This window comes from Marmota flaviventris, chromosome 11, assembly GCF_047511675.1.
Source record: "Marmota flaviventris isolate mMarFla1 chromosome 11, mMarFla1.hap1, whole genome shotgun sequence".
In the NCBI taxonomy this organism is placed as follows: Eukaryota; Metazoa; Chordata; class Mammalia; order Rodentia; family Sciuridae; genus Marmota; species Marmota flaviventris.
The window spans coordinates 8,768,549-8,780,899 of NC_092508.1; positions in this window are offsets into that span (position 1 = coordinate 8,768,549).

The following is a 12,351-nucleotide window of genomic DNA, read 5'->3' on the forward strand; positions in this document are numbered from 1 at the left end:
ACATCAGGGGACACGTGTCCATTGATGGGGGAAGTCATCTGTGAAATGTGTGAGGACCTTTGTCAGCATCATAACCAGTGAGGGGTAGATGTGGCACTGGGAATTTCCTGTGGCAGTCCCACTGGGATAGATCCCCCAAATGCAAGTGAACTTCCCCTCAGCTCTGCTAAGAGGTCCCACACAGCACTGGAGATGGGGTGACCGGCTGCAACCACACAGCCTCTCAGAGATGGGTGTGACCTGCCAAGATGCCAATCAAACTGCTGACTTCGGGACATCAGGAAGCAAGACTCCACCTGTAAAATCCTATCTCTGCCTCTGATGTACCCCCTTAAGTAAACCAAGAGGGCCGTTTTCTAATTGTCCAGCCCCAGCCCCTGTGTGGGCGGGATCTTTGAAACTATCTTTTCTGACTCTGTGTCTTTCGTTCTTCACTAATTATTTCTGACTTGTCCTCTCTGGTGGCTTACACCCTCCTCGGTAGGAAGAAGGACCCCCTGGTGAGGCGCTGGCATTGACCCTCCCCGTACATTGACCTCACAGGCTTTAAACCTCACAACCTTCCAAGAGGTAGAGATCATCATCTTTATTATTATTCTCTTTTGTGTCTGAATGTGTCCTGGGTGAATTTTTTCATATGTTGAACCCCCAAGGTGACAGTACCAGGAGGTGGGAATTGGTAGATCATAAGGCATGTCCTGTTGAATGGCATCAGTGCCCTTATAAAAGGACCCTTGCCCCTTCTACCATGTGAGGACACAGCAAGAAGACATCATCTATGAGCCAGGACATGGGCCCTCTCTAGACACTGGATCTGTTGGTACCTTGATCTTGGGCTTGCAGCCTCCAGAACTGTGAGAAATAAATTTCTGTTGTACATGAGCCACCCACACGGCTGTGTTATAGCAGGTCAAACAGCCTGAGATATTGCTGTTTTGCAGCAGATAACACTGAAGTGTGGAGATGCTAAGCAATCACGCGGGGATGTGAAGTGGTGAACACTGGGACTTCAGTCCAGCCAAAGAGCCTCCAGGTCTGATGCTCTTAACCACTAATTTATGCAGCCTCTCAGAAGGGTGCTGGTGTTGGGTAACTATCTCTGCAGAGGAAGGAGTTTGGTTTATACTGTTATCCCTTCTCCATGCCACAGTAGTATGCCAAGCACAGTACTCCACTCACATTCTCATTTAATCTTTGCAAGGACCCTGTGATGTACCTGCTGTCACTATACCTACTCCAGCTAATGGCCACACAGATACACACACAGTGGAGCAACTGGCCTTCCCGCTCAGGTGTGACTGACCTCAGGACCTAAACACCAGGCACTGCACTCTGGGCTTTCACCACGCATGCTCTGCCGCTCCACAGAGGAAGAAGACAGCTTGCTGGTTTTCATAACCACTGATTGCACAATTCAAAGTGTTTGCTAACGTTAGCACTTATTCTTCTCAAGATATAGAAACTGTCGGATCCTGTCTTGCAGAGGAGCAAGAGTTGGCCCAGCTGGAGACCCAGCCCAGTGAGCCAGGCTTACATAGAAAGCTTGGGGCCGGAAGGTCCACCAGTACCTAAGGGGTGCTTTTGCATTCATTTAGGTCTTCTTTAGTTTCTTTCAATAATATTTTGTGATTTTTTTCAGAGTACAACTTCCTTTAACTTTGTTGTCAATTTTTAAAAGTATTTTAATGCTATTGTAATATGCAGAAATGCATTGGTTTCAAACATTGATCTTGTAGATGAAACTTCATTGAACTCAATGAGGAGTTCTAACATTTTTGGTGGATTTTTAAAAAATTTTCTCTATATAACTGCATTATTTGAATATATAGAGATAATTTTACTCTTTCTTTCTTTTTAATTAATCAATTGTTGCCTATTTGCAATGTTCAGAAGAACTTGTGGTACAACATCAAATGGAAGTGGTTAAGAATGAACATCCTCATATTCCTGCCTTCTGGGTGAAGGATTCTCTTTCACCATTTGAGTGTGATGTGAGCCCTTTATCAGATTGAGGAAATGCTTTATATTGTTACTCTGTTGAGTGTTTCTATTATGAAATTGTGTTGGATTTTGTCAAATGCTTTTCTGTGTCTATTAAGATGATCATATGGTTTTTGTTCTTTTGACACAATATATTACATTAACTGGTTTTCAGATGTCAATCTAACCATGCATTCCTGGAATCAGTACCACTGATCATAGTTGTTTTTAATAATGATGTATGTGTCCATGAACCCAACACCCAGATAAAAGCTAGGAGCATGACAGCAAAGCACATCTAGCAATCCCATCCCATTTCCCTGTGCCCATCAACCTGATTAGCCATCACTTATATCTCAAGTTCATCATCCCCAGCTTTACATAGTTGGGAACTTTATATAGTTTCATTGCATCTAAAAGTAATTGGTGTAAATCTCTTAAACTTTATATAAAAAGTGTTTTTTTTTCAACATAATAATTGACTGCCAAGATCAAAAAATATTATCATGAGTTGAAGTGGCTGGTCCTTTCGATTGCTATATAATATTTCACCATTGGCTGATTATGTAAGCCTCATTAAAGCAAAATATGAACCAGTCCAAATCTGAGCTCCTAATATCTCCCCCAAACCTGAAGACTCCTCCTGAAGTCTTCCCTTCTTGGCTAATGGTGGCTCAACTCTTCCAGTCACTTGGGGTGGGACCTTGGAGTCATCTTGATTCCTCTTTCTCTCTTACCTCACACTCATTTTGTGAGAAAGGTCCTTGGGCTCTGCCATCAAAGGATATTCAGAATTCAATCCCTGTCCACCATTATGTTCCAAGTAACCATTGTTTCACACTCAGATGGTGTCATCGTCTCCTTACTGGTTTTCTGCCGCTGCCCCTGCTCCCCCACAGTCTCTTCTCAACCTATTTCTTTGCTCGTGGGATCTTGGCAGACATCAATCTGCTCATAGCACCATTCTGCTCAACATTCTCCAACGGCTTCCCATCACTGAATCAATGTCAATTTTCCTTCTGTGATTTCCAAGGCTTTGGGGGGACCCCCTAGGTACTTCCTGTGCCTCCAGGCTGGCATGTGGGGCTTCCTCTGCATTTCCTTCCTCCTTCCTGATATTCACATGACCCATTCCTACAGACTTCACATTCTTGCTGAAACTTTCCCTCCCATCTAAAACTTCTCACCACCTCAGTCCTTCAAATTACCCACCCTGGCTGATTTTTTCCTCCCTGGCACTTATTACCATCTAACCTGCAAAACACACGCATGCGCACGCCGAGTATATAACTTTCCTATTATTTCTCTTTTACTCACTGGAACAATAGGCTTAACGAGGGAAAGCATTTTTGTTGACTTTAATCATTTCCATGTCCCCAGTGCCTCAAAAAAGCCCCTAATAGACACTGAGTTAGTATTTTTTTTTTTATGAAAGAATAAATGAACAGCTGATAAGTAACAATGAGCACATGCAGTTCAGGGATCAAGCTTGAAAAATGAACCCCTTGTTAAAAATTGAAAACACATTTGTGGAACTCTTGGAAGCCATGACCAATGTCATCCTGTGTGGCAGTTGTCACAAGATGCCAGCCTGCTTGTGTCCCCACTGAGCCTTGCTGATGTCTGACAACAGCAGGAAAAGCTGCAAGATAACTTCTGAGACGATGAAACCAGGGTCCCACCTGGTGAAAGCACCCTCACTTAAGGGGGAAAGGATCCATTCCGTGGTAGATGATGGGTGGGCACAGACTGACCTTACAGCCAAGAAGTGCAGGGTTGCATTTGTGGTCCTGTGTGGGACAAAGCATTTCCTTCCTCCTTCCTGAAGCTTTGCAGGCTTTGCCATGTGGCTTGTCTGGGATTCTGAGCACAGATACAGGTCAGTACGGGCATTCCCAGTACAATCCTTGGTCTTCCTCCATTAAACCTTGAGGAGTGGGGCAGAGAGCCGGGAAGAAGCTGCTTTCTGCCTGAGAGACCAACAGTTCTGTCCCTGGAGAACCATGCAGGTTTCAGGCAATCTGCACATCTGGACTGGCTAGTAAAAGTGACACTTCAGGGCATTTTTCTAAAATCTTCCATGCTATGTGTTAGTGATGTCCTCAAATCAGACACTCCAGGTCCAAACCATGCCACTCAACCAGCAAAATTAAGCACAGATGACCAAATTCTTAGTTCCACACCAACTCCAAACAGGAAATGGTCAAATCAGTTGAGTGCACGACTGGAACTTAGAGGACGGCTATGAGAGGCAGCACCCCAATCATTTCACCTTCCTAATGGGCAGGGTTCAGTTAGAGGTGAGATTGATTGTGGGACAGTAGGTTCTATGCCTAAAATCAGGAGATGACTCCAGCGTCCTGCCCTTCAGACACGTGGAGATTCTGTGCCTGTCTCTTATCTTCTGATACATGAGGTTTTCTATCCATTCAGCACAGACATTTTAACCCAGGAATCCCAGGTAGGTCCCTTTCAGGGGTGACAGGGAGGTCACAAAGCTGCTCTTAACCTACCTGTGCCAAGGAGAGACCCCCAGGCGGGTAGGAGCACACTAATCTGTGAAGACAAAATTTCTCGGAAAGGCCTTCCATGGGGTTTTGAGATGGACAACATCCACAGTCCAGGGTAGAAGCTTCTCAGAGAGCTGATGAGAGGCTGCCTGGGGATACTGAGAATCACATTACAAAGGGGCATTAGGAAAGTTCTGGAGTTCTTTGATTTAGGTTATGGTTCCATAGGCTTATGCTAAAACCCGGGAGTATAAAATTATTCCCTTATATATGTGCAGTTCATTCTATACCAATCATACCTCAATAAATCTGCAAGTTTTCAGAGACAGATAAAAACAGACTTAAAAATCCTACAGACCTCTTTGCTAACAAGATAGGTCATCTGTACTTGAGGTACTTACCAGGAACCCCAATCCTAACTCTCTGTCAAAAGCCTTGTTGAAACAAGTGCTACGTGAGGACAGCCCACGAGTATTCTCCATCCATTTGCTCCTGTTCTCAAGAGCAAAAGTAAAAGATTTAGACCACCTCATTCCAGTGCCTCACCAAAATGTCCTCATTTAGGCACAATTTCTCACAATTATCTCAATGATTTTGGAACTAAGAATGGGTGTAAGAAACAATGTAAAAAATCCATGTGGCTTTTTTTTTTTTTTCCTCAAGAAAGTAAGGAAAGGATGTAAGACAGAAGGAAATCTGTGCTAGGCAGAATAATGGTCTCCCAAAGATGTCTACATCCCAATCCCTAGAACCTGACAATATGTTACCTTACATGGCAAAGAGCGGCACAGGGAATTGAGCTTGCTAGTCAGCTGATCTTAAAGGAGGGAGGGTGTCTGTGATATCCAGATGGGCCCCACATATCCCAAGGGTCCTTTAGAGTAGAAGAGGGAGGCAGGATAGAGGAGCAGAGGATGGTCTGAGGATGGAGGCAGACCGGGAATGCTGCTATACTGCTGAGTTTGAGCTTGAGGAACTGGGGAGGAGCCAGGGAACGTGGGCTGCCTCCAGAAGGTGGCTCTCTGCTGGAGCTTCCAGAAAGGACACAGCCCTTCAGTTGTCAATACTGTCATTTTTAGCCCAGTGAGCCCGGTCCAGTTCTGGCCTCCAGAACTATGAAATAATGAAGCTGTTGTTTTCAGCCACTGAGTTTGTAGTAATTTTATAGCAATGACCACAGAAAGCTGCAGCATTGTTCAAGTGAGACAGAAGAGCACTGGCTTCATTTATTCACATATTCACTTAACAAATGTTGAAAACTTTTATTTTCTTTTTTTGTACCAGGGCTTGAACCCAGGGGCACTTGACCACTGAGCCACGTCCCCAAACTTCTATTAATTTTTATTTATTTATTTATTTATTTTTCGGTACTGAGGATTGAACTCAGGGGCACATGACCACTGCTGACCCACATCCCCAGCCATATTTTGTGTTTTTTACTTAAGAGACAGGATCTCCCTGAGATGTTTAGTGCCTTGCTATTTCTGAGACTGATTAATTTTTTTTTTATTTTGAGACACCATCTCCCTAAATTGCTGAGGCTGGCTTTGATCTTTCCACCTTCCTGCTTCAGCCTCTGGAGCTGCTGAGATTACAGGTGAGCGCTTTCCAAGGGCCAGCCACTGTGTGGGCTGCCCTGTTGGGAATAGTGTGATGAATTGTGTGTGTGTGTGTGTGTGTGTGTGTGTCTGGTGCCCTATGAATGCAGGTAATAGACACTGCAGAAAAATGGAAAGAGGTGGCACCCAGAGTGAGGCAGAGGATAAGGGATTTTTCAGTCCTTTGGGGCTAAGAATATTGCAGATCCTGTCCTTCTCCTCTTTGCTGTATAAACTGCTATATTTTGTGCCCTAGACTTAAGTAAGGATCCGATTGATCACTTCTGTCCTAGCCTAGAGAAACAGAAGATACTTCTCTTTTCCTCTGCGTTCTGGATCAGGTTTATGGCCTTTTCCTTGGGTTACAAATGAGCAGAGCATCAGGGAACCTCAGCCAAAGCAATAAAATTCAACTGGCCACAAGAGTGTGCCTGTGAGGTGACTGCAGATTTTTTTTTTTTTTTTTTTTTTTTTCCTGCCAAACCAGAATTAGCCGGTACAGGAATGAACCAGCTTGGAGATATGAAATTGCACCGATTGAAAGGAAGCTCAGATTATTAGGCTCCGACACCTCCAGATGCACCCTTTTGAAAGCCACCCGGATTGAGGCATTGAGCTTTAAGCTCCGCAAAACGTTCACCTGGCTGGGCAGCTAGCAACGGAGGAGCCCGGGAGCCCCGCACCGAGCGCGCTCGGAGCCGGGCGGAGAGCCGGAGGCGCAGGCACCCACATCTCCAGGATGATAGGCGACATTGCAACACATCTGTACACCCAGCTGCTTAGGGGACTCAGAGTGGAGCAGCAAGTTCGGGGGTCGGTGCCCGGAGCCGAGTGAAAAGTGCAGCCCGGCGGGCTGCGGGCGGTGAGTGTCCCGGGGCTGCGCTGAGCCGCGGGCCCAGGGATGGAGCGGCGCGGGGGCATCTCGCAGTCGGGGAACTCGAGTGGCCGCCGCAACCCAGCGATCTTCGGGAAGGGGTTGTGCAAGCCCTGGGCAGGGTCGGGGAAGGCTGCCGGGCGGTGAGGGCAGGCCTGCGCGGGGCGCGGAGCTCGTGCCAAGGCCTCGCGCCGGGGCTCGCGAGCTGCAGGAGGCGGTCGGGGCAAGCGGCGGTCCCAGGCGGCGCGCCGGGCGGAGCGTGGGGACGCGCGCCTCGCTCCCCGCTGCGCCCCGGCCCCGCGCGCGCCACCAGGGCACCCCCGGCGCGGCTGGAGAGCGCGCTCTGCCCGGCGCTCAGCCTCGCGGCCCCGCCGCTCTCCAGGCCCGAGTTTGGGACTCGAATTGGACCGTGAGGGGGCCGAGAGGATACCGGAGGCTGCGGCTAGGGACATATGGGGGCGCGGAACGTCTTCCACGCAAGCTGCAGGAACTGTGAACAGCCCGGCTTCCTCACGGAGCTGCCCGGTCCTGAGCGCGCCCGGGGACGCGGGGTGCCCAGGGTGGGGACGGCACCCTCAGGGTTTTCCCTGTCTGGGCGAGCACACAGAGGGAGGGGCACCGAGGCCGGGTCCTGCGGGGAAGATCTGCGCGACAAATGCTGTCCACCCTAAGCTGTTCCAACGGGGGCGCCTCCTGGGAGGAATCAAGGGACCAAAATGGGGCGAGGACCCAGGGACTGCCATTTCAGGGCTAAGTGCTTGCCCAGTTCCCTTTGGTGTTTTAGGAGCTCAACTCTGCTTGCCCGTGAAGCCGTTTCCTTTCTTGGTTAAAGTTGGTTCAGGATCATGAGCAAGGATGATTGAGGGTCATTATTTGAAATTAGAAAGATTCCCTTTCGCCTTCGTGTGTGAAAGAGACAGAGACATAGGGAGAGGGAGAGAGGCTCCGGAGGTGAGGGTTTGGATCCTGCAGGCTTGCTTCAGATTTGGGCTCCACTGTCCAATAGTTTGACCTCTCTAAACTTCAATGTTCCCATTCGACAATTGAGTCATTTTCCTCATCTGTGAAGTGGGGACGTTGAAACCAATGGGCAAGATCAATTGTAGTGGAGAAGCCACCCAACACAGTCCCGACCCACATGAGGCATTTATATGTTTAGTTTCCCCAGTTTGACATGAAGTCAGCTGGGGTTCCTGGCTACTGACTGCCAGCCCGGCCTGGCTGCCCAGCCTTCTCTGCTCCAGCTCTTAAGCCTCTTGACCTCAAGTACACCCTCTACAGGCCCCCAAATTCCTCTATACTCCCTGTTTAGAAGGCAGAAGTACCCAAGGAGGGTCAAAGTAAAGGTGAACCCACCTTATGGGTGCATCTGGTGAAGACTGAGCTCTGCTTGTTGGGCCCATCTTTTGGGAAGATTGATAGTTTAGTTTTATCTTAAAGTGTACTCCTTTGCTCTTTCTTATAATGAGCTCACCACATGCACATAATAACAATCGCCAAATTAAAAATGAACAACTTACTTGTAAAACTTACTCTCTTAACAGGACTGTGGAAATTTTAATTTTGTTTTGAACTCTGGTACATTCCAGAAAGAACTGGTATAGCCATGTGTGAGTGTGATGGCTGCACAGGCTGTAATCCCAGCTACTGGGAGGACTGAGGCAGGAGGATCACAATTTTCAGGTCAGCAGACTTGGCTATCTGCTAGCTGCTGTCTTAAAAATAAAAAAGTAAAAATGGACTAGGGATGTAGAATGACCCTGGGTTCCATCCCCACTTTGGGGGAGGGGAGTTATTCTCTTCATTTTTGTCCATGACTACATGTATACTTAGCGGACCCCATCTCAAAGGCTATATGTGTTTCTTTATCCTCTCCCCCTTATATTTCTTCTTCATAGTTTACAAACTCCCATTTGGAGAGTAAGGAAAGTTGACTGTAGGTTCCATAATCTTCCCATTTCCTTCCTTCGCCTGTTCCAGATGAAGCCCTACTGTTACATGCTGAGCTTCTGGCAGCAGATTTGCCTAGAATGTATGTACTTTCTACTGTGGATACTTAGCAGAAGCCCCACCCCTACTGCCTCCATTCACTCCAGTGTGCCACACACGTGTATTGTGTGTCAGGACGTAGAAACAGTCAGGGAGCTTGAAGGTCATACAGTGGGAAAGACATGGAGCAGGGCAGTCCAGATACCCTCTCCTAGTTCTGCCTTCTTTCTCTAGGTATAGACATGTAATACTGAAACAATGAGTTTGTATTTTATAATTATATAAATGCTAAAATTCTAAAAGCAGATTTAGAAGAAGGGGGATGTCTTCGTTTTCTGTTTCTATAACAGAATACTACAGATTAGGTAAATTATAAACAATGGAAGTTTATTCTGCTCACAATTCTGGAAACTGGGAAGTCCAAGATGGAGGGTCCCAGAGCTGGTGAGGACTTTCTCAAGATCTTAACTCGGTGGAAGCATGCCCCAAACAGAGAGAAAAATCAGGCAAATGCATCCTTATTATCAGGAACCCATTCCCAAAATAACTCCCCACTCTAGTAATAATGGCCTTCATTCCTCCCTGTAGACACAGCCCTCCTGGCCTAATCACCTCTTAAAGGTCCACCTGTAGCTAGCCTCACAATGGCAACTAAGTTTCAACATGAGTTTTGGAGGGAAGTTCAAACCATACCAAAAGAGAAATACTTATTTTTCTGTTGACTTTTGTTTTAGCTAAACTAGTTGGACAATAAATTAACTGTGATTAGTCAGAGAGTAATTATTTTTAGGGAGATTTATGTGTAAAGTACAAATGACGGTCTTTTTTTCTTTTTTTTTTTTTTATTGGTTGTTCAAAACATTACAAAGCTCTGTATTCTGCTATCTTTCCTATCCTCTACTATCCCCCCTCCCCTCCCCTCCCATCTTCTCTCTCTACCCCATCTACTGTAATTCATTTCTCTCCCTTGATTTTTTTTCCCTTTCCCCTCACTTCCTCTTATATGTAATTTTGTGTAACAATGAGGGTCTCCTTCCATTTCCATGCAATTTCCCTTCTCTCTCCCTTTCCCTCCCACCTGTTTAATGTTAATCTTTTTCTCATGCTCTTCCTCCCTACTCTGTTTTTAGTTGCTCTCCTTATATCAAAGAAGACATTTGGCATTTGTTTTTTAGGGATTGGCTAGCTTCACTTAGCATAATCTGCTCTAATGCCATCCATTTCCCTGCAAATTCCATGATTTTGTCAACAAATGACGGTCTTGTCTGGCAGAGCTGTAGAGGCCCCCCAAGATCTAAACAAACTCTTTTTGCCCCCCCCCCCATATTCGATACTGTACTCTTCATGCACTGTGGTGCCTCTTGAATAAAATTTATCCATTAAGTGCTGTTCAATGTCATTTATTTATGAACAGATAAACTAGAAATGCTGAGAGCAGTTCACGACAGCAACTGCATCTTTTAATCCATAGAATAAATAATTCAGTAAGAATATAAAGTTCTTAACATTACTTTAGAAAAGTGTTCAATATTTCAAGCACTTTCCTGTGGGTTGAAAAATTACAGTGTTGTTGCTGTTGTTACTTCAAAGACTTCAGTTGTAAATAGACTTTAGGAAAATACCAAGTTCTGCTGTTACCTTATTAAACAGCTGAGCATTGCCCAACTGATTGTGAAATGATGTTATTACTCCTGTGGGCCATTCACACCGTCAAGCTGTGTAGTTCTCTTTCTGGCTCCTTTGATCCTTTCTAGGCTCATCCCCTGGGCCCTCGACAGTGCGTCTCTTCCCTGTGTGGGTCTGAGGAGCCAGGGCTGCCCCTTCCTTTCTAGCCCCATGCAGGCTCTGACATTGGGAGGGGGGGTGGAAGGTAGACATAAGCACACACAGGCAGGTGCGCACATTTACACATTGTTGCACTCATGTGAACTTGGACCCCAAGATAGACTGCACAGTTTCCCACAACAAATGACTCTTGAACTATTTTTATTTCTCTTTTTATAACTTAACCACTAATTTGCCTGGATGGAAGAGATTGATTTAGATATTTAAAAGAGGAAGGAAACTTTATTTCCGTATAATATATGTTTATTTAGAATTTTTTAACCAATAAGATAAATTAAAAAGAAAGGAGAAATTCCTTAAAAGACTATCATTCAAAGAATAATTTCTATTAACCCCTTTCTTTGGTTTATTCCACTCTTTTTCTCTTACAGACACACGTTTTGGGCAACAGCAATCACAAAGGGATGATTGCATGTGCCCACCTGGTACCCCTGGTGTACAGTTCACACTTGACTGTCATCTTCTCTCCATGTCTTCAAACAGACGTGGGTGGCAGACGGGCACTGTATCCACCTACCATCATTGTTTAACAAGTACAGCTCTCTGATGTTGGGTGTTATAAGTGTTTTCAGATTTTTTTTTTAACCTCAAGTTTAATTCAATTGAGTCTTGGAGGAAGAGCAGAAGAGGACCATGAGGGCTAGGAGAGGAGCCTGTTCCCAGGAGAGGGAAGGAGAGTTGGTCGGGGGCAAAGAGCAGAGGTCAGGCAGGGGCAGCAGGTGACCTGAGAAGAGTCTGGCAGCAGCCTGAGCACGGGAGCAACTGGGGTCACCAAGGAAGGGGGAGCTTGGGCTTGATCCCAAGGATAACTTGATGGGGGGAGGGGGGATGCAGTGTAAGAAGAGCTTGAGAGGAAGAGCTGCCCAGGCCGGCAGTAACCACTGGCCAGCAGTGGAGCTTAATTTAAAAGATAAAAATCATAATGAGAACAAGGAGGGAGAGAAAGGAATGAGGATGAGCCCAGGACAGAGCCACTCTGCCCTTCCCTGGTGTCCTTGATTCCCCAGAAGCCATTTCCCCCAGCAGACCCACCCAGTTGTCCCTTAGTCAGAACTAATGCTATCTTGCCGGGATCCACAACTTTTCCTCTAAAGGATCAGGGCGTGTAAGTTAAGTTGTTGAGATGATAACCTGTAATCCCATCAACTTGGGAGGCTAAGGCAGGAGTATTCGAGGCCAGCCTAGACAACTTAGAGAGACCAGGTCTCAAAATTTTAAAAATGAAAAAAGCTGGAGATGTAACTCAGTGAAAAGGTTGATAATAATAATAATAATAATAATAATAATAATTCTACAGACACAGGCTATCAGCGCTGTGCATTTGCCACAATCTGCTTTTCTTTTGTCAATATAAATAAAAGCAACCATCAAAGGGGTGATTCTCCAAAGAAAACTGATATTTTATTTGGAAGTAGCCAAGTATTGCGCCAGAATACGCATGCCATAGTAAACTATAGATTATTTAAGGAGGTCATGCAAGAGGAAGTTTTTAAAGACAGAAATAAGGAGGATTACATCAGATATTTTGAAACAATAGGCCTTGGTGGGAATGATT